The 22,987-nt window shown below is 40.1% G+C and overlaps 1 long non-coding RNA gene and 1 pseudogene across 2 annotated transcripts; both read right to left on the reverse strand.

Moving 5' to 3' along the window:
• Positions 1-1,758: 1,758 nt before the first annotated feature.
• LOC125451669 (uncharacterized) lies at positions 1,759-22,458 on the reverse strand. Of its 2 annotated transcripts, none has more exons than XR_009445742.1 (5): positions 22,365-22,458; positions 10,152-10,278; positions 9,874-9,994; positions 5,508-5,818; positions 1,759-3,462 (listed from the first exon to the last, which is right to left on the reverse strand). It is a non-coding gene; the product is annotated as an uncharacterized LOC125451669 (long non-coding RNA). The 2 variants fall into 2 exon arrangements; XR_007247350.2 differs by having other exon boundaries at positions 9,874-9,997.
• LOC125451565 (prostaglandin reductase 3-like) lies at positions 20,934-21,770 on the reverse strand (annotated as a pseudogene).
• Positions 22,459-22,987: the final 529 nt, after the last annotated feature.

Consider the following 22,987-nt stretch of genomic DNA (forward strand, 5'->3'; position numbering starts at 1 on the left):
TGTTGAATGGAGGAACAGGTTTAAAGGACTGAATGGCCTGCTCCTGTTCTTGAGTGGCTGTCATGTTGCTATTCTTTTTAGCAAACAGTGACACTACGCTCTCTCTCCACACCACACTGAGCAGGTTAAACAATTACACAGCACTAATTGGCCCATGTCAGGACTGATGATAAGGTAAACAAGTAAAAACTGAGACAAATGTTAGATAATTAAATTGAAGGGGACAGTGGGGAGCTGAGGGGGAGGGGTGAAGAAAATGACAAAAAAAATTAAAAATGCATTCATGTTGTGCTTCTGTAGTCATGTGGCATATCTAAAAGTAAAAGAACTGTACTCATTATATTCTACTGCACTATGTACTGTGTAACAAATTAGACACCTCGCATACATTTCTAATCCTGTTCTCCCTCCTAAAATTATTCAACATGTTTTTACAGTTGAGAATATACTATGGTGTAGAAAATCTAATTAGCTGCAGGCAAAGAAAATAATTTCTTCAATTTACAGCTAAAGGGTGAACCACAAACGCATCTTTATCAGTGCTGCTTTTTTTTCTTGTCCTGGTGGTATTTTACTTTTAAAAAAAGGAATTCTCTGAAGCCAGGAGCATATGATGAATTCTTAAGCAGATCATACTGATAATTGTATTTCATAACTGTCAGGGTTGCAAAGATTGTCCATAGAGGTGCCTTAGCTCTGTTCAGCTATTTGTGTCATTGCTCCTCCATAAGAACTCAGCTCTCAATAAAACTGAAATCACCAGGGATATTGTTAGTCTTCAGGAAGGATTATTAAATTGAAGGAAAATTTATGGATGGCACTCTGTAACAATTAATCAGGAACTGTTGATTAATAAAGTTATTCCCTTATTCTCATGAAACGAGCATCAGTATATGAGTTGTCAGAATGCCCGTTTTTGTCATTTTCCTCTTGATTAATGTACCCGTTTGAGTCCCCAAAAACCTTACAAGTAGTACACTAAAGATCATAAATATTGAATAAGCATACAGTACAGTTAACCTTGGGTACCTTTTTGTTGGAATTTTTCACAGGAAAAACTTAGATATTCAGAAAATAAATTGCTGTGGGGATTTAAAAAAAACACAAAGTGTGGATTTTTTTTTGGGGGGGGGTGTCTCTGCAGAATGTCACCTTGCCAAACCTTGTCATTTTGAACGGGTTGCTGTGATTAATTAGTTTAGTTAGATCTGCAATTAGGTCGGAGAATGCTGGAAAACCATGCGCACACCCACATCAGGAGTGGGCAGCGCCAGGAACATTCTGGTGACTTAATATCGTAATAAAGAGAGCCGTCTCGTTACTTTTGAAATCACTACTTACATTATAGATAAGTGGCTCCAAATCCAGTCGGACCTACTAATGGTATCAAGGGATTTAAGCGAGATGCACAGTGAAGAAGCATATTCCCAAAGTATGCAGCCTTGTCTGTAGTCTCAAAATCCCGCACGTGGGTGAAGGCAATCCCAAAATGTGTAGCCTGAAATTGAAGAAGTTGTTCCCCGTTCACAGAATCCTTTTTAAAAGAAGTCGTGACTTGTTTGATCAAATTGACTTTGATTGGCGTTAGGTTTGGCAGTGTTTAATGTTCGTGAAGTCACACGCATTCAGAAATCCAAAAGTCACCAAAATAAAAGCTCTAATACAGTTTTGATGCTTTTTTTAAAAAATGCAAGAGATGCCCTGAGGTTGTTGATCCAGATGATTTTATTTCCCTCTGATAACAGAATATGTGTGAAAATATCGAACGCAAGCCAGAGGGAATTTTAACCCCACCCCTGGTATTACTTTGTTTTCAGGAAGGGCGAATGTACAACTTTATGTTTTGTGTTGCGGTGGAGCAACAAACAGAGAAGCATAACACAATCTCTTCCCCCTGAAACATTTAGGCCATGACTACTTTCTCTCCACCATCTGATCCTGTCAGGGCGAGAGGCACGATTACAGATGTTTTGCATTGAGGGAAGTAGGTAAGTACATAGTTCCTCTGTTCAGTAAACATTCCAAATAAACCAGACAAAAATATTCACAACCCACATCCGTTACATTCAGGATCAAAACACATCAGCCTTTGATAACGCTTATTATCCTGAGTAGATTGTTGTCTATTGCATCTCAAATTGCAAAGGAAAAGGCGGAAAAAAAACCTCTAAAAGCTTATCATTCGGTTCTTTTCCTGAGGTTGCAATTTTTTATTGTGGCTGCAAAAATCTGTGGCAAAACGAGGATATTATAAGGCTTGTGACAGTCTGCTCTGTTACCACATGCAAATAAATGGAAACATCTTAAGTCAGCCATATAATAGTGCAGGCTGTGACTTAATTTACAACAGAGTACTAGCAAACCGTCTGAGGAATCTTCCCCAAGGTATCATAAGAGCAAATTTTCAAAGGAAGAAACTGATATTTCAGCAGAGGAAGTCCCCAAACCAACTGCATAATGAAATACATAGATCATCCAGTGGAATATACATATAACGCACTTTAGGGAAATGCTTGTTGTAACATGAGGGTACACACACATGCACATTTTGACTGTATTAATGTAGAAAGGTTGCATTGCAAAATACAAAACATAACTCGAATTACACAAAATTCAAGTGTTCCAAATGGAGTCTGTATCAGTTTGTCTTCCAATTCAAAAGTATTAATGCGTTCCTACTTCATTGGCACATTCGTGATCAGGTAGCCAAATTTCAAATGACTCAGCACATAGTTGTTGTCACTATGGCCATTGAAATAAAAACAGAAAACACTGGTAAACACTCAGCAGGTCAAACAACTTCTGTGGAGCGAGGAACAGGTTGGTGACCTTTCTTCAGTATTGGAAGAGGTTAGAGATTTAGCAATTCATGAGCCAGTAAAGATTTATGGTAGGTGGCTGTTGGGGGGAGAGGCAATAACATTTTGAAAATGCAGGTGAACAAGGAAGAGAGAAACTAAATGTAGTCAAAGCAGGCATTCCTGGAAGAGAAGGGCAATAAATTAAACGGTAGGCAAAAAGGAGCATACCCAGCATTTTCTGTTCTTATTATCCTCTTTTCTAATCCTCTGATCATACACAAACATCTTTTTAAAATTGTTTTCTTAATCAGCTTTCTTAATTCGTTCACATGAAACACTTTTGACTGGGTTCAGAGTATGTTGGAAACAACGTAAAGATCCCCTGTCTGTGCCTTGCTTTATCATTTTATCCGTAGGGACAGACTTTGATTCCAGATAGTCCGTTCTTTTATAATGTTGATTGATGGATAAATATTGGCCAGCACATTGGAGACAACTTCTCTGCTCTTCTTCACAAAGCTACGGGACCTCTAACATTCATCTGAGGGGGCAGATGATGCTTCAGTTTACTTTCATCCAAAGGTGGTCCCTTTGACACATCCATTATGCTCAGTAGTGTCAGCCTTCAGGACATCAGTGGATCCTTTTATCTGCAGATGAACTAAGATACAGAACTTTATTACAAATGTTAATCAAAATATTAGTTACTTACAGGATAGAGTTTCATAAATATTAATTGAAGTTCAACCCATGGCCATAGATTTGATTGTTGGAAAGTGTTACAGGAAGCAAGCAAATCCATAATTTCTTTTGCATTTTAAATGAAGAACTAATCAGGAGCTTTATTCTAAAAATATTTTAAATTAGATGTTTTTAAGAGTTACATGTTCTACAGGAAGGTGATAGCATAGAGTAAAGTAATGGATAGTTCACTGGCTACAATCCAGAGGCCCAGGCTAATACTTTGGCACAAAGATTTGAAATCCAGTACCGTAGTTGGTAGAATTTGAATTCAGTTAGTGAATCTAGAATTAAAAACTGATTTTAGTTTTGTTCATTCATGGGATGTGGGAGTCACTGGCTGTGTCAGCATTTATGGACCTAGAGTGCACTTAAGAGTCATACATACATGCTGAATCATATGCAGATCAGACCAGGTAAGGATGGCAGTTTCCTTTCTTAAAGGACTTTAGTGAACCAGATCTTTTTTTCCAACAATGGTTTCACGATCATCAGTACTCTTAATTACAGATTCTTTTATTGAATTCAAATTCCACCATCTGTCATGGTGGGATTCAAACCCAAATTTGAAACTATTGACAATCGTTGTGAAAACCTAGCTGGTTCACGAATGGACTTTAAAGAAGAATATCTACCGTCCCTACCTGGTCTGACCTATATTTAATCCCAGACCTACAAGAATTCTCTAGATTCTGGAAAGGTCCCATCAGATTGTTCAAGTGAGTCAGTGGAGGTAGAAAATAAGGAACTGCAAGCTGGTTATCTTAACATCTGTCATTGGAAAAATGCTTTGTTGTCTTTAAGAAGGCAGTGGGCATTCAGAAAATCACAATGCAATCTGCTGAATCGGCATTGTTCTGTGAAAAGGCAATCATATTTGACTATCTTACTGAAGTTTTTGAGAAAGTATCAGGAAACATGGGTGGAGGGTAACATGTGGTTGTGCTACCTATAGATTTCTAGATGACATTTGACAAGATGCCACAACAAAGATTTCCATGCAAAATAAGAAATCAATGTGTAGAGACAACATAATAACATGGATGGAACTTTGGCAAGCCCAGCCTTGTTAACCTGCAGAGTTCTCCATATTAACACCTAGGGGCTTGCGCCGAAATCAGAAGATCTGTCTCATAGATTAGTCAAGTAGCAGCCTGACATATTCATTCTCAAAGTCATATCTTTCAACGATACAGACACTACCAACAGCATTCCTGGGGTATGACTTTTCTCCCTGGTGGGCAAACCCACCAGAAGTGATGGCACAGCACTATACTTGCAATTATAGAGTCATAGAGGTAGACAGCAAGGAAACAAACCATTTGGTCCGACCAGCCCATGCTGTCCAGATTTCCTAAACTGAACGAGACCCATTTGCCAGCATTTGCCCCATAAACCTCTATACCTCTCCTATTCATGTATCCATCTAAATGTCTTTTAAATCATGTAATTTACTTAGCTTTACCACTTCCTCTGTGAGTCCTGTGCATCAATGCTAAATCCCATGAAGTTGATGGTATCAGATAAATATGGACAAGGTTTTCTTATTACCCCTGTCTCGCCACCCTTCCTCACCAATCTACCAGTCATAGATTCTTCTATCTATGACAGTATTGCTAAGAACGACCACTGCACAGTCCTTGTGGAGGTGAAGTCATAGAATCATAGAATCCCTGCAGAGTGGAAGCAGGCCATTTGGCCCAACGAGTCCACACTGAGCATCCCACCCAGACCCACACCCCTAACCCTATCCCCATAACCCTGTATTTCCCATGGCTAATCCACCCAGCCTGAACTGTGGGAGGAAACCGGCACACACAGTAGAAACCCACACAAATGCAGGGAGAACAAGCAAACTCCACACAGACATTTGGACAGATACATGAATAGGAAAGGTATGGAGAGATATAGCCTGAGCGTGGAATGAAACCTGGGTCCCTGATGCAGTGAGGCAGCAGTACTTACCACTGAGCCACTGTGCCACACCCAATTCAAGTCCTGACTTGAATTGAGAATATCTTCCATCGACTTGTGCAGCACCATCACCATGCCAAATTAAATGGGTTTCAAACACCTAGCAACTCAAAATTCGGTATCCATGAGGTACTGTGGACCATTGGGAGCAGTGGAATTGTATGCAGCTACAATCTGTAACTTCATGACCAGGCACATCCAACTCTACCATTAAGAAGTGAGGGCACCAACCCTGCATCATTGAAGAGTGCAGGTGTGGATGCTGGTAGCAGTAAAAAGTGAAGCTTGTCAACCTGTTGAAGCTACAACACAAAAAAAGGCATGTTAGACAATGGAAGGAACATGTGATAGACAGAGCTAAGAGATTCCACAACCAAAGAATCAGGTCTAAACTCTGCGGTCCTGGCATATCCAATCTGCAAACAGCTAACAGGAAGAGAAGGCTCCACAAATATCTCATCTTTAATGATGTGGAAGCTGAGCAAGTCAGTGCAAAAGACAAGGATGAAGCGTTTGTTTCAGATGCCGAGTGGTTGATCTATCTTGGCCTCTTCCTGATATCCCTAGTTTCAGAGATGCCAGTCTTCAGCTAATTCACTTGACTCTATGTGATATCAAGAAACAGCTGAAGACACTGTTGCTACAAAGTCACTGGGCTGTGACAACATTCCAGTAATTGTGCTGAAGACTTGTGTTCCAGAATTAGCCAGGCAACAACCAAGCTTTTTCAGCATAACAACAAGACTGACATGTGAAGGGAGATAATAAAATGTGAGGCTGGATGAACACAGCAGGCCCAGCAGCATCTCAGGAGCACAAAAGCTGACATTTCGGGCCTAGACCCTTCATCTGATGAAGGGTCTAGGCCCGAAACGTCAGCATTTGTGCTCCTGAGATGCTGCTGGGCCTGCTGTGTTCATCCAGCCTCACATTTTATTATCTTGGATTCTCCAGCATCTGCAGTTCCCATTATCACTGACATGTGAAGGGTCTCGGTCCCCCTTATCTAAGGAAGGATTTAACGGCATTGGAGGCAGTTGAGAGAAGATTCACTAGGTTGATCCTGGGTATGGAGGGATTGCTTTATGAGGACAGGTTCAGTAGGTTGGACATGTGCTCATTGGAGTGTAAAATAATGAGAGGCAACTTTATTGCGACATAAAAGATTCTTAAGGAGTTTAACACGATAGATGCGGAAAGGTGATTTCCCCTTGTTGGACAGTGTAGGACCAGAGGACATGATCCCAGAATTAGGAATCATCCATGTAAAACAGAGATGAGGAGAGATCTCTTCTCTGGGCAGTGAATCTGTGGAATTCTTCACTGCTGAGGGCTGTTGAGGCTGGATTGTTAATTGCATTCAAGGCTGAGATAGATTTTTAATCAGTAAGGGAATCAAAGATTATGGGGAAAAGGTGTGAAAGTGCAGTTGACGATTTTCAGATCAGCTGTAATCTCATTGACTGGCAGAGCAGACTCAATGTGCAAATGTCCTGTTTCTGCTTCCTAAGTCTTATGGTCTAAAGCAGAAAATTTCTGGATATGTGCTATCCACAAAAGAAAGGACAAATTTAACAAAGCCAATTAGAGCCCCATCAGACTACATTTGATTATCAGTAAAGTGATTGAAGGCTTGTCAACATAGTGATCAAAGTGTAGAGCTGGCTGAACGCAGCAGGCCAAGCAGCATCTTAGGAACACAAAACTGGCCCTACTTGCGTCCGCGCCTTGGTCCAGGAACTCCGTAACTATGTCCGTGACACCAACCACATCCTCCAGAACTTCCAACATCCCCAGTACACCTCATTTTTACTATGGATCTCTAGTCCCTATACACCTGCAGTCCCCATGCAGATGGCCTAAAGGCCCTCCGCTTCTTCCTGTCCCACAGGCCCGACCAGTCTCTATCCACCAACACCCTCATCCACCTAGCCAAACTCGTCCTCACCCTCAACAACTTCTCTTTTGATTCCTCCCACTTCCTACAGACAAAGGGGGTAGCCATGGGTACCTGCATGGGCCCACGCTATGCCTGCCTCTTTGTAGGTTACGTGGAACAATTCCTCTTCCGTACCTACACTGGACCCAAACTCCATCTCTTCCTCTGTTACATTGATGATTGTATTGGCGCCAGCTCGTGCTCCCATGAGGAGCTCAAACAGTTCATCCACTTCACCAACACCTTCCACCCCAACCTCAAGTTCACCTGGACTATCTCTAACACCTCTCTCACCTTCCTGGATCTCTCTGTCTCCATCTCAGGCAACCACCTAGAAATGAATATCCATTTCAAGCCCACCGACTCCCACAGCTACCTAGAATACACCTCCTCCCACCCACCTTCCTGCAAAAATGCCATCCCCTATTCCCAATTCCTTCACCTCCACCGAATCTGCTCCCAGGATGAGGCATTCCACTCCGGTACATCTCAGATGTCCTCGTTTGTCAAGGACCGCAACTTCCCCCTGGCAATGAGAGAAGGCCCTCGACCATGTCTCCTGCATTTCACACAACTCATCCCTCACACCCCATACCCGCAATAACCACCAAAAGAGAATCCCCCTCATCCTCACGTACCAGCCACCAACCTCCCAATCCAACGCATCATCCTCCGACCCTTCTGCCATCTGCAATCCGGCCCCACCATCAAATACAATATTCCCTCCCCACCCTTGTCTGCTTTCCAGAGGAACCACTCTCTCTGTGACTCCCTTGTCTGCTCCACACTCCCCTCCAACTCCACCACACCCGGCACTTTCCCCTGCAACCGCAGGAAATGCTATGCCTGCCCCCATACCTCGTCCCTCACCTCCATCCGAGGCCCCAAGAAGACTTCCAACATCAAGCAGATGCTCACCTGCACATCTTCCAACCTGGTATACTGCATCCGCTGTATCCATTGAGGCCTCCTCTACATTGGGGAAACTAAGTGGATGCTTGGGGACTGCTTTGCAGAACACCTACGCTCGGTTCACAATAAACAACTGCACCTCTCAGTCGTGAACCATTTCAACTGCCCCTCCCATTCCTTAGATGACATGTCCATCCTAGGCCTCCTGCAGTGCCACAATGATGCCACCCGAAGGTTACAGGAACAGCAATTTATGTTCCACTTGGGAACCCTGCAGCTCAATTGTATCAATGTGGATTTCACAAGCTTCAATATCCCTCCTCCCCCCACTGCATCCCAAAACCAGTGCAGCTCATCCCCGCCTCCCTAACCTGTTCTTTCTCTCACCTATCCCCTCCTCCCACCTCAAGCTGCACCTCCATTTCCTACCTACTAACCTCATCCCACCCCCTTGACCTGTCAGTCCTCCCCAGACTGACCTATCCCCTCCCCAACTCCCCATCTGCTCTCACCTTTACTGGCTCAATCCCCACCTCTTTAACTTGTCTGTCTCCTCTCCACCTATCTTCTCCTCTATCTATCTTGGATCCGCCTCCCCCTCTCTCTCTATTTATTTCAGAACCTTCTCCCCCTCCCCCTTTTCTGATGAAGGGTCAAGGCCCAAAAAGTCAGCTTTTGTGCTCCTCAGATGCTGCTTGGCCTGCTGTGTTCATCCAGCTCCACAACTTTGGATTTCGCCAGGCCACTCAGTTCCTGACCTCGTTAAAGCCTTGGTTTACATGGATGTAAAAGCTGAAATCCGAGGTGAGGTGAGAGTGACTCTTCTGCAATCAAGCAATATTTGACCAAGTATGACATCAAAGATTCCTAGCAAAAATGGAGTCAATAGGAGTTAGTGGAAGGAAGGAATGTCTGTACTAGCTGGAGTTGTGCTTTGTACAAATAAAGGTCATTGTGGCTTTTGGAGATCAATCATCCCAGTCCTAGAACACCATGCTGAGATTTCCTTAGGATAATGTCAAGGGGTCAGCCACCTTTAGCTATTACTTCGATGACCTTCCCTTCTATTGTAAAGTCAGAGTGGGAATGTTTGTTAATGCACAATGTTCAGCTCCCTTCAGCCTTCAGGCACCATTTTTGTCTCCTCAGATACTGAAACAGTCCCTAGCCAAGTTCAGCAAAGTCTGGACAACGTCCTTGTTTGGGCTGATAGGTAGCAGGTAACATTCATGCAACACAAATGCCAGACGAAGACCATCTCCAACAAGAGACTATTTTAACTACATTTCATGTGTGATAGAGACTTGTGGAATCAATCTTTCATATCCATTCCTCATGCAAACTGTATTGAATCAAGCTAAATGTACTGCAGATATGTTCCATATGTCTAGTTTTTGCTACCAATTTCTTCCTCGTGTGTTTCTTCACCTGTGTATACTTTTACTTGCCAATAAATTCTGGCCCCAATCTTAACTTTATACCTTTTTCTGATCTTAGAATACTCACCACTTTGTGAAATAGACAGGAAAATCTATTGGCATTGAATGTGGCCTCCAATTTGATGTTGAAGAAGTAAATGTTAGTTTCATCATAAACTTTTCCTTCCTCCACACAGGTTCACTGGAATCTGCTTGTGGAAGGAGAAAGAATTTGAATTTCAGTACCACCTTTCACAACCTCAGGATAGACATGCCTGGAAACCAGTGGTGGGATTTTAGGAGCAGGAGCTCAAACAATGTAATCTTCAGGTACAGTATATATCCAATCAGAGATGTCAGTCTAACCTTTTGCTGCTATTGCATCATATATATGTGGAGGCAGCAGATCTCTGTAGGGAAAGTCATTCTGCTCATGGAAACTGTGCTTTTGTGAAGACAAGTTTTTGGAGGAAGGCCAAGCCAAGACAATAACCTAGTGGAGATAAAAACAGAAAATGCTGAAAACACCCAGCAGGTCATGAGCATCTGTGCTGTGCAAGAGAAACAGAGTTAACGTTACAGGTCAATGACCTTTCATCAGAATTGTTTTGTAATCCAGTAAAGATACTGCCTTGTGCTTCCTTGGAGTCCAAGCATGTTATTGTGGTAGCATAACAGAACAAAAAGAACTTGTATGTATGTAGCCTTTAAGGTAAACAAATGTCCCAAAGCATAACACAAGATCATTATCAAACAACAGTTGACACTGAGTCATTTTGGGTGATAGTAGGACAAAAGCTATTCACAAAAGCTAGGTTTTGTGAAATGTCTTGAGGATGAAAGAAAGATAGAAAAGTGATGAGATTTAGGGAGGGAGTTCCAGACTTAACAAATGCCAGTGGTGGGGCAGTAGAAATTCGAGATGCCTAAGAGACCAAAATTTGAAGCAACGCAGAGATTTTGGAAATTATAAAGCTAGGGAGGAACTTAGATCGGTAAAACCCAAGTATATAAGGGCACTAAAAACAAAGGAGAGACCGTTTTCTACATTATCCAAACCGTGCAGTGAATCTGCCATATACATAAAACAAAGCAAGAAGGAAGCAAACCAGAATATTAACAAGGAATATCCACTTATGTACAGGGTTATTTGAGCTGGAAATAAAAAAAAAGTCTTTGAATGCTGACAACCCATAACAGTGTGTTCTAAATAGGAAATAATGGTGCCTCAAATTGGGAATCACACTTCAGATCAAGCCACAAAGCACTTATGACAGAGCTGCCAAGCCACTTTCTGTTCCTGGAAGAATGACTTTGGAAGCATGCTACGTTTCAGCTTCAGTATTCAATAGAAATGTTACATTTGCCAGAACAATTTAGTAAAAACATTGATTGTTTTAAACACCAATTTTTCATCACAATTCTGTGAAGGATCTAAAAAAGATTTCCAGCTACAGAGACAAATGCACTATTAATATAATTGACAGTAATCGGGTATAATGCCCACATATGTAAATAAATGGTTTTCAATATATAATCATTGACTGAATCATGCATGATATCGAGTCAAAAAATGAATATCTGCAATGTTTTTACTACTTAAGAACAAAATTCTTTATTTCTTAATCATTATCAAAAATGTTAGGAAACAAACATCAAGTAATTGGGCTTTACAAAATAAACAAGCTTCTAAGATGTGATCTCCAATGATATTCTGGAAATTATGAAATTTTTTCTATCTTTTGCATGCTAATTCAAACCAGATTCTCAATGTGGAGAAACCAATTATTTCTAGTTAAAATCCAAGTGCTACCCATTGTCGGATTGTAATGTCTTTCTATTTTGAAGTCCAGACTCCTGTGCAGTCATAGAATATTCCTGTTTCTCTTCTCTTTGATATTTAGAAGTGCATAGTCCCGGCAGTGCAATATGTCTGCATCACTAGTCTCACTGTATTGTGTATAGACACTGTCAGTATGGAACATGTGTTTCACTGTATAGTATATATTTTTTACTACACAATTTGCATGACTCAATATGGGATGTACATATTACATCAACTCAATGAAAATGCTCTTTGGTTTGCCAGAGTATTGCTGATCTTCCAGTGCATAAGGTTGCCCATGGCTAAATGTTGGAAACGGGCACATTCCAAATTCAAGAACAAAGTGCTGAGGAATGCATTAAAGCTTGAGGCAGCCACTGCAGCAATGAAGTGGGGAAAGACTACCTGTAAGACCTCTCTTCTATAGTACACTGAAGGCTGGAAACAGGTGACATAGAATGCATTTTCTAAATATCAAGAATATTGAACTTGTATTGCGGTACCTCGGAATGGAACAATGCTGCGTGGAGAAATGGTGAATTTTATTGCATCTGCTGTTGATTTTAATTTGAAATGTTTGCCATATGTTTTTATAAATTTTGTGAATAAAGCATATTTCTGAAAAAATGTGATGTTCATTACATCATGTGCAGCTGTGACGAAGGATATTTCAGTTATAAAAGTGCCTGTTGAATTGCTTGTGTGTGTCTATTTTGCAGCTACTTTGAAAGTTAAACAATTGAAAATCGAAAGCAATGGAGATTATTCTGAGACAGAAAATATTCTCAACTGTCAGATAATGGGTGGCGATGTCCCTGTTTTTCAGTCAAGAGTTGCAATTATGACACAAAAAAAGGTAGAAAAGCAAGTGGTGACATGGAAGCTACAGAGGGATATAGACAGTTTAAGTGAGTGGGCAAAGAAACTTGGCAAATGGATTATAATGTGGAAGAATGTGAGGTTGTCACTTTGGCAGGAAGAATGAAAGAGCTAAATATAATTTAAATGATGAAAGACCGTAAAAGGCTGAAGCACAGAGAGATTTGTAGTGCTTAAACACATATTATAAGACATTTGCATACAAGTTCAGTGAAAGGAAAAACATCTAGACTGTTGGCCATTATTTTAACAGGAATGGAACATAAAAATAAGAAGATCTTGCTAAAACTACACCTATAATACCATGAACAATTTAGGTCCCCATAATGTACAGAAAGATATATTAGCACTGGAGGCAGTCAAGAGAAGGTTCACTAGACTGGGAGGGTGTGGAGGGATTTTCTTATGAAGAGATGTTGAATACGTTAGGATTTTACTCATTGGAGATGAGAAGAATGAGATATTATTGAAACATATAAGATTATTAGGGGGCCTGACAGGGTAGATGTAGAGAGGTTGTTTCTCTTTGTGGGAAATATCCTGTCTCACAAATTCTATCAAATGGTCATGTGATGGAATTGGAAACTTTAGATGCCATTAAGGATTTATAAAAATTAGGACATTATACAATTTTAGATTTATTTTCCTGGGACCTATTTGCATTTATCAGTGAAATGGATAGAGAGCATAATGCATTTTTTCTGTCTTGGTGAAACAGCCCCAGGGGTATATAACACTCATAGTGATGACATCATCTTACAGATGGCAGGGTGATGTATTTCAACATGATTTCTGTCAGCCTGTCCCCTGTCTTTAAATCAGTAGGCAGTACTACTGCCTCTGAGTCATAATGTAGTGGGTTCAAGATCTAGGGCTTGAGTACAAATTTTAAGCTGATGCTCCCATTGCAGTGCTGAAGGAGTGCTGTAGTTTCAGAGATGTCACCTTTTGGATAAGGTACTAAACTGACAATTTGGCTTCTCAGGTAGACTTAAAAGTTTCTGTGGCAGTATTTTAAAGAAGAATGATGTTTTCCCGTTGTCCTGGTGATACTTATTTCTCAACTAACATTACTAATGCGGATATGAAACACATGATGTTATGCTTGGACTTTGCTGTGCACAAGTTAGCTGCCAGATTTATAAGGCTGCAGTAGCGTCTACATTTAAAAAGTATTTCATTAGCTGTAAACGACTTCAGGCTGTCCTGAGGTTGGGAAAGGAGCTATATAAATGCAAATCATTCCTTTTTTGAGCGCCTATCCATGAAGAAAAATGGTGTCCCATTATGAGAGTGGTTTTGACTTATAATATTTACCTGCCATTCCGTCACATTATACTGGATAAGTCCAGATATGAATTGTCATCTACCAAATAACCTGTAATTATTATTTAGGAGGATTGCTAAGGTTCAAATTTTACTGCCCGGACATAAATTATAAAGTCAGTCTTCCAGATGAAAACATGTTATCTGTTTGGTGTCCTGGAATGCATTTGATTGTAGTTTATAAGGAGTATATTTTTGGCCATATGACAAACAGGCTTCTCATTGACATTTAAGGCCCTCTATTATTATTAGTTATTGTATTTCCTGGTGTTTGTAATTATGCAAGGAGTATGGAGAGTTGAATCTGCTCAGCAATGATTCATAGAAGACTGGATAATTTATAGAGAATGGATTTTCAGTTAAATACCCGTAAGCAACAGTTTGAAATGAGGAGAAAGTTTGCTTAAAGCCTGTGTGTTAATCCAATATTTACCGGTAAACTCTTCATATTATTTATATATATATGTATCCTTTTTCTACATGGTTAAATTTAAAATTTGATTATCACACAACTGACTGTGAAGGTAAAGAGAATTAATTGAATAATACAAATTGCATGCTATTTACTACTTAACCATTCTTTAAAAAATAAAATTATATCTAAATGCAAATAAATATTGTCTAGGAGACAAATGTTGAATTCAATTAGCAAGGGTACCTCTGAAAGTCTGGAGCACCTGAAACACATAGTGGTTGTGAAATTTCAGGAACACTGGAGCAGAAGCAGTAAAGGACATTTCACATTTACGCTACCTGCTCCTTTTAACATTTGAAATGAAAACATATTAAGAGAAGGCCATTTAATTTTGGGCAAATGTATTAACCGATTATATCAAAATAACTGTCCATTTTATCCTGTGTTTCATCTTCCTTTGTACTGAAGTTTTGGTAGATGTATTTTGAGTAGAGTGTATTGCTGGTTTGTTGATGCCATTCACACCATCACCCCATTTTACAGTTAAACCATTGTCTCTTATATCAAGATGAAATTTTCAATTTCTGGCATTACACCTGTTACATCTGTTGCTTACACAGCTCGCATAAAGGATGTTTCCCCACTGAACTACACACTATCCTGACTATATTGCTGTTCCTTCATTTTCACTGGCTCAAAAACCCAGAACTCCCTTCCTCACAGCGCTGTGGGTGCACCTACACCATATGGATTGCAGCAGTTCAAGAAACCAACTCACCATCATCTTCTGAAGGGCAACGATAGATGAGCAAACAAATCATCACGTGCCTCCCATAAAAGAATAAACTTGAAAAAGGGATTTATTTTAAAATTGCATTTATATAGCTCCTTCCATGAGTTCAGGGCTTTACAGTCAATAAATTACCATTTTTCAGCCTAATCACTGTCAACATTTGTGCACAGCAATCTGCCAGAAAGAACAACATGATCTTTTTCAGTGATGCTGTCTGAGGAATACCACATCAAATTAAGCAGGTTTATGCAAGACCTCTGCTCTCACAATTTCGCTCGGCCAGTTGGAGAGTATACACCAGCCTAGCCCTTCTGTGCTTCACCCTAGTGGAAATATCTCCAATTTGTGGTGGTGTTAAGATCACCACCTCACCTATTGCAGTTAAGCTTTCTAATTGTTGCCAAAACCACCTGCTGACATGTTCAGAGTTAATATTTCAGGTCAATGATCTTTTATCAGAACTGGAAAACATTAAAAGCATCTCCTTCTTGCCTTGCCCATCTTCCCACTTGGTTAGTTAGTTACTCTTGCCCTCTGCTGCACAGAACCATTTTTCTCCTTTTGTTCTTTCAACCCATGGTCTTTTCCCAGGCTCGGTATTTATTTTAAATATCCAACGTTTTCAGTTCTGATGAAGGATTCTTGTCCTGAAAGTTTGGGCTTGTAACATTTTTGTTTTAAGTGTAGATACTGTTGCTGTGTAGATATTTGGCAAACATAAGCACACAGCAAGATCCCATGGACAGCAATGACCAGATAATCTGCTTTTGTGAAATTCATTGAGGGTGGATTTATGGCCTGGACACTGGAGAAATATACTTATTGCTCTTCCAAATAGTGTCATGGGATCGCTCACACTCCTCGAAGAGGATAGACAGGCTTCAATTTAAGGTTTAACCTGAAAGACCACATCCCCAACAATGCATCATTCCCTTAGTGTTGCATTGAAGTGTCAGTGTCCCTGGAGTAGAACGTGAGTCTCTGACTCAGGGGTGAGAACACTACTAACCAAGCCACTGCATAAAAGTACACCACATCACAAATAGCTTATCTATTTTACTTTTAGGGCACCTAATAAATGAGTAGAACAATTACTCAAACAGCTTTTAATGAGATACTGTTCATTTTTCTTTCCACCATGCTGAACAAAATGATCACCCATTTACGTATTCGTTGCAGAATTTTAGTTTCAGACTTTTACATTACAAAAGCAAATGCATCATTGTTCCTCAATGTCTTTTGTACCAATCTCTTCTGACACCAAGAATGAAAATAAAAGTCTGAAAATGCACTTTTACATTTCTCAAGGTATGCGATGTAGCATTTTAAATGCAACTAACTTCGGAGTCGAGAAATGTTATAACCTTATCAATCTACACAGCAACAACTGAGTGGGGGAGGGGTTCAATTAAGTTCAAGGTGAGGGTAAGATCATCAAGTTTTTAACATCATAAATTGGGCAGAAAGCAAATGTAATGCTCTTAATATTAACATAAATGTTTTATTAACTTTTATGCTGTCAAATGAACAGCTAAGTAGGAATCAACTAAGGTTGCAACATTTCAAACCAGTCAAGCAGAGAAAGATGGAACTTGGATTTATACAGCACCTTTCATAACCTCAAGATGTCTCACAGCACTTTACAGCCTTTACTTTTGTTGTGCGCTTGCCGTTGTAATCTAGGAAGTATGGCAATCAGCTTGCTTCCAGCGAGCTCCCACATGATTTGTTCAACAAAAAGCAATGTCATAATAGCAGGTAGAGATAACAAGGTGTAGAGCTTCAGAAATGAAGGGTCTAGGCCTGAAACATTAGCTTTCATGCTCCTTTGATGTTGCTTGATTTGCTGTGTTCATCCAGCTCTACACCTTGTTATCTCAGATTCTCCAGCATCTGCAGTCCTACTATCTGTCATAATAGCAAGTAACCTGTTGTTTTTCAGTGATCTTGGTTAAAATATAAATATTGGCCAGGACACCTACTTCTCTTCAGAATAATGCCTTGGGATCTTTAAGAGCTACCTGAGAAGGCAGACAGGACCTTGGTTCAATGTCTCATCCAAAAGATAGCACCTCTGGCAGTATAGCATTCTCTCTGGAAGTGTCAGCTCCGAATTTAACCCACAACCGTCTGGCCCACAGGGGATAGCACCATCACTTTCAGAAGTTAGCAAGATCTGGGTCTGTGATGTGGATCTGGGGGGAGTGGAAACCATTTTTCTATGTTCAACTCTCTATAAAAATATAAGCGGTTATTATTAAAAAGCAAATGCTGATGATTTACAGGTGTCAACAGTGATCCTGTGCTCTGCATACAATAGGTGGGCCTCACAGTAATCTGACTGACCTTAATAAACAGAATTTTCACTTCCAGAGAAACAGCTATTTTCCCCAAATGAAAATGCTTCATGATTAATAAATGGAAGTTTTCCCTGATTGTGGATTGGCTAGATCGAAAGCCTTCACCCGTTGTGAGTTTGGTGGACAGAGGGCATTTAATCAGAGGGGCTTTGTGAAGGGAGCTGTAGTACCTTCCCACTTTCATCCTGATTAAAAACATGGTGAGAAGGCCCATTGATGACCATGCTATCCTGCTGACAATTAATGCCCACCTAATGGAGTCGTCACACTACTGCTGGTATTTACCCAGTTACGGTGGGGTGGTTGACTATGTGGGGCACATGAATTGCTTTCAGGGTCCCAGAGGTATTTCATTCAAAGGCTCTCTGCCTGATTGAGTGATCTGGCATTGGGAAGGGTGCCGCACCAGTCCATAACCCTGCTGCTGAACACCTTTCCCTCCTCTCCTCAGTGAGATGGGCCTCAGATGGGTGAAGTACTGGCATCAGCCACCACCCACCCAGCAGCACTGCTGTTCAAGAGATACACTGGTCTCTGATTGGTGGAATTTAACACATGAGCTCATTGATCCTGGGGAAAGCCTACAGTCCAGTTAGGTGCCCAAATGATCCTCTCTAGCATTCCATAAATATAGCTCATTATGTTCTAATTTTCCATGATTTTTCTCCTGGAGAATTCTGGAGAATCGGCAATCAGATCCCATTTGTCCTTATACCACATCTGGATAAAATTTTATGTTTGCAAAGTAGAATCAGAGAATACATAGCAGAGATGCACTCAATCACTTACGTCTGTGCCAGATGTCTGTAAGAGCAACTCTCCTTGTGCCATTCTCCTACCTTTTACCCATAGCCCTGCAAATCCTTTTGTATTATAAAATTCTCTTTTAATGGCCTCAATTGTACCTACCTCCACGACATCTCAGGAACTGGCTCTGGGAGCCTAACCACTTGCATTGTAAAAAAGTGTTTTCTTCATGTCTCTGTTGCCTTTTTTGTCAATAATCTTAAATTGGTTTTGAATTGTTCAGAAGAGTCATGACCCAAAACATCAACTTTCCTACTCTTCCTATGCTGCGTGACCTGCTGTGCTCCTCCAGCTCCACACTGTGTTATCTCTAACTCCAGCATCTCCAGTTCTTGCTATCTTAAATTGGTGTTCTCTGGTTCTCAATCTTTTTGCCAATGCAAAACATTTCTCCCTATCTACTCTTTCCAGGTCTTTCATAATTTGGAATATCTCTATCAAATCTCCTCTCAACCTCCTCTTCTCCAAGAAAAACAATCTGAACTTCTCCAATCTATCAATGTAACTGAAGTTCCTGTCCTTAAACCAATCTCATGAATTATTCCTGCACCCTTTCAAACTCCTTCCTATCGTTCCTAATGTGAGGTGCCCAGAACTAGACATAACACTCCAATTGAGGTAGAACCAGTGTTTTGTACAGTTTTATCACAACTTCTTACTCTGTGCCCATATTTATAAAACCCAAGGTTCCAAGATTTTCTGAAGAAGGGTCCTGATCCGAAACATCAACTTTCCTGCTCTTCTGATGCCTGCTTTGTTCCTCCAGCTCCACACTGTGTTATCTCCAAGTGTCATGTCATAATCTTTCCCAATTTGCTTGACAATGTTTATTGATTTGTGTACATACGCCCCAATTCCCTCAACTCCCAACCCCACTTTAGAATTTTGTCCTGGTTGTATATTCCTTCTCCTCATTCTTCCCACCAAAATGAATCACTTCACACTTCTCTGCATTAAATTCCAACTGGCTCTTACGCACCCATTCCACCAGCTAATGTACATCTTTTTGAACCTTAATACTATCTTCCTTGGAGTTCACAATACTTTGAAGTTTTATATCATCTTCAAATTCTGAAATTTTGTCCACTATACACAGGTCTAGGTTGTTAATAAATAATCAACGAAAACCAAGGCACTAAGTTTGATTCCCGGGGAACCCCATGCAAAACCTTCTTCCAGTCCAAAGAATATTGAATCACCATGATTCTCTGTTCATGTCGCTCTGTATATTTTGTGTTTAAATGCTGCCTTGCAAGAATGTAAAATCGTGTTAAAATGCATTGTTGTATCACAGGAAAAAGTCATTCTAACATTTGCAGCAATGCAATTTCATGTGAATATTTAATATGGCCACCACCCTCTCCAGGTGGATAGACCCTTTTGAGTAAAATCCACTGTATTTTTGTATTTTGTTTTAGAAAGGAATAAGTTGTAGCACTGATGTCAACCCAGAGATACATACTTTATTGCACCAATGTATTCTGCATTCTGAAAGCTAATGATGGACTTCTTAGTAAATAGGTTGTATCAGACTCCACATACCATAACATTGAGGCATAACATCCAGTTTCCATGTTGCACATATCTGCTTTATATATCAGGCCCAAACACTAACCCTCCTTTATAATAAGAGTACAAAGAGCATCACATCACACTGCTCCTCTTCTCTATAACTCATTGGTGTCATGCTGGGTGCTGGCAGTAGCCTGTTGTGCTATTTGTCTTTAGCACAGTTGTGACACTACAGCACAGTCCATAATTTGGCAGCTATTTACCGTGACATTCCTTTTCAATGCAGCCATAACACTCACTAGAACCATTATTTGGTACAATTTACCATATAAATTGCGTTGTCGCGCATCAAAGTTAGGAGCTAGCTACATGCCAGCTCCATAAAAGAAATATGTCTACCAGTTTTGTTAGCCTCTCTCTAAAACAGATTCTTTAAATGGATTGAACCAATAGGAATTAATTGATAATTAAAAATGTTGCTGGTTTATCCTTTAGGCACTGAGTATTTCACCCACTGTTTATTGGATTTCTGTCCAAATAATGTAGCATAGCATAAATTTTGTTTTAAAAATAAAAACAAAGAATTAAATTTTTTTTCTGGTAACTTGCGTTGAGCAATATTTCACCTTCATGTGAAAAGAGCCAGACATACTGTATCTATGGATATTTTTCCTGCAGACGTGCATGAAATCAGTAAAAATGGAGCTAATTTAAAAGCACAACAGAGATTCACACGCACAAAGCTTCTCCTTTTTGTCAAATCTCATCATGATGTACTTCACTCTTTTATTCATATTATGCCAACATAAATCCACTTTACCAAAACTGCATGAACACTTTCAATGTAATAACGTGGCTGATTTATCTTCCCACTATATCAGCAGAACTCAGGTTCAGATTGAGCTATTGCTGTGCATTATCAAATCTCAGGAAAGGCCCTCTGTTGTACTTTCTGCAGGAGGTTTCATTAATTTTTGCTCTTCAATTTTTTTTACAAGCAGGCATGATTGAAATAATGGATGGATAGCTGATAAATGTGTTTAAAGAAGCCTTGAAAGTGTTATATGGAAAAGAGTGGATAATTTGCGAAGAGGCAGACAATTAAACATCTACCATTTGCTGGCAAAACACCCTGGTCCTGCAATGCATCATTCCCAAAATCTGAAAGGCCCTTTATGATAATTAAGCCTCTGCCACTATTTTTGAAATGCACTCCTCAAGTATTAACATTTCATTTCAACTTTGCGCTCACTCAGTGAGATAGCTCAGTCACAATTTTTCCAATGTTCTATAGGTAGTCAGCAGTTCAGTAAATGGATTCCAAGCCTAAAAATTTACCCTTGGGAGTCTGATCTCCTGGATCGATCTGACACACTAGTTCACCTTTTTCATACAAGCCCAACCAAAGCCTCAAACAGGTTTAATGGTGTGAACAATGATAAGCTGGAGAGAGGCCACAGACGCCAGTGAATGTCTGGAGTGGCTGTTTGCCCACACTTGGACTTGCTGATTTAAGGAAGCTCTGGTTCGACAAAACTAATCCCATGATGAGAAGATGTCTCTTGACTGCCAGTTGGTTCATAGTCAGTTTGAACATGTCCAACTGATTCATGAACCTTGTCTACCCTCAAAGTTAGTGTCAATCTTCTCAGATTTGTAAATAATTGGGGCGATCATGACCAATTGATTTCAGGAAGTGAACTTTCTCTTCCAAACAGCATGGCAACCAGCTGCCTTGACTTGCTGAACAGCTAACTAGTCACTTGGCTGCCATTACCAGAACCTTCCCTGGCTCTCAGAAAATTCTCACAGTCCTGGAGACTATTTCAGGCCATAGCACCACTGATGAGCAGCGTAAGGAGCTGTGGCTCAACAGATTGCACCAGGGTTGCTTTCTTTGTTATTCACCAAAAGCATGTCCCTTTCCATATAGGCCACAAGTTGACCAACACCATACTGGAACTTGAATCCAGAATGAGTACTTCTACAATCCCTTCAAAGCTAATGTTAAATAGAGGTTGAGGGGAGTATTGTATTAGCCAGTACTAAAGTTGATGTCTAATGTCATGCTGTCAACATGTCTGGATTAAAGTGAAAAGCAAAACTATTAGTTGTTTTTGACTTTAAATTAATACTATAAATTCTCTTAATGCCCATACAATTTTGCCCATACAAAAGCAATTACTGTATTATGAACAAAACTACATACATATGTATATTCTATATTATATTGTGGTTTGCATGATAACTTATCATGATTTGGTTTTGATTCGATTTGATTTATTATTGTCAGATGTGTCTACATACAGAGAAAAGTTTTGGTTTGCATGCAGTACAGCAGATCATAATGTACAAAGACACAAAGAGCATTGGGTGATTGAACATAGGTTTGGCCACATAATCTACACGCTGGGTGACAAATCCTCTGCTCTAAGCTTTGAGCTTTGCCAGGGTAAGCTGTTACCAAGAGGACTGAAACTCTAAGACCTCCTCAAAGTCTCTGTGAAAAATGCAATATTGTCATTGACTCACTGAAATCTTGACCTGCACAAGAAGTATCCACAAAAACACCAACTATTTTGAACACTTCTGACAAACTCAAGGGAAGATCAAGTTCAAACAGCAAAGGTAGTGTGTTAGAACTCAGGCAAAATACACTCACCCAACTCATTGAACACCAGCTGGCCCACTACGACACAATATGTAGTTCCATAATGGTAATTCCAGGACACACAAATCCAGAGTGGAAGGAAGTAATCCTCGATGCTAAAGAAGAAATAGAAGATAATATTACATTGGATTACATGATATGCAAAACTCCAATTCAACATTTCACCATTGGCTGTCATGCCTTCAGCTGCCAAAGCTCTGGAATTCTCTCCTGAAGCAACTCCACCTCCACTTGAAGTTGATCCATAATATGTATCACCGTGATCAAACTTTCGGTCACCTCTCCTAATATGTCCTTCAGTTGTTCGGTGTCACTGTCAGAGATTCGACTATGTAAATCCTTCTGTTGTTGTTGTTGTAGAATGTATGATGCTATATTCCTGCAAAATAAAATGGAATATTAGGCAGTAATGTTACATCAGATTATCTCCTTATATTGCCTTTACAGGATCAGTGTCTATTTCCTTACTAAATACCAACTTGCATTTATATAGCACATTCAACAGTGGAACATGTCTCAAGGCACTTCGCAATAACATTATCAAATATGTTTCGCACTGATGTATATTAATGATCTAGATCTTGGTGTGTGGGGAAAATTTCAAAGTTTTCAGA

This window comes from Stegostoma tigrinum, chromosome 5 (assembly GCF_030684315.1).
Source record: "Stegostoma tigrinum isolate sSteTig4 chromosome 5, sSteTig4.hap1, whole genome shotgun sequence".
Classification (NCBI taxonomy): Eukaryota; Metazoa; Chordata; class Chondrichthyes; order Orectolobiformes; family Stegostomatidae; genus Stegostoma; species Stegostoma tigrinum.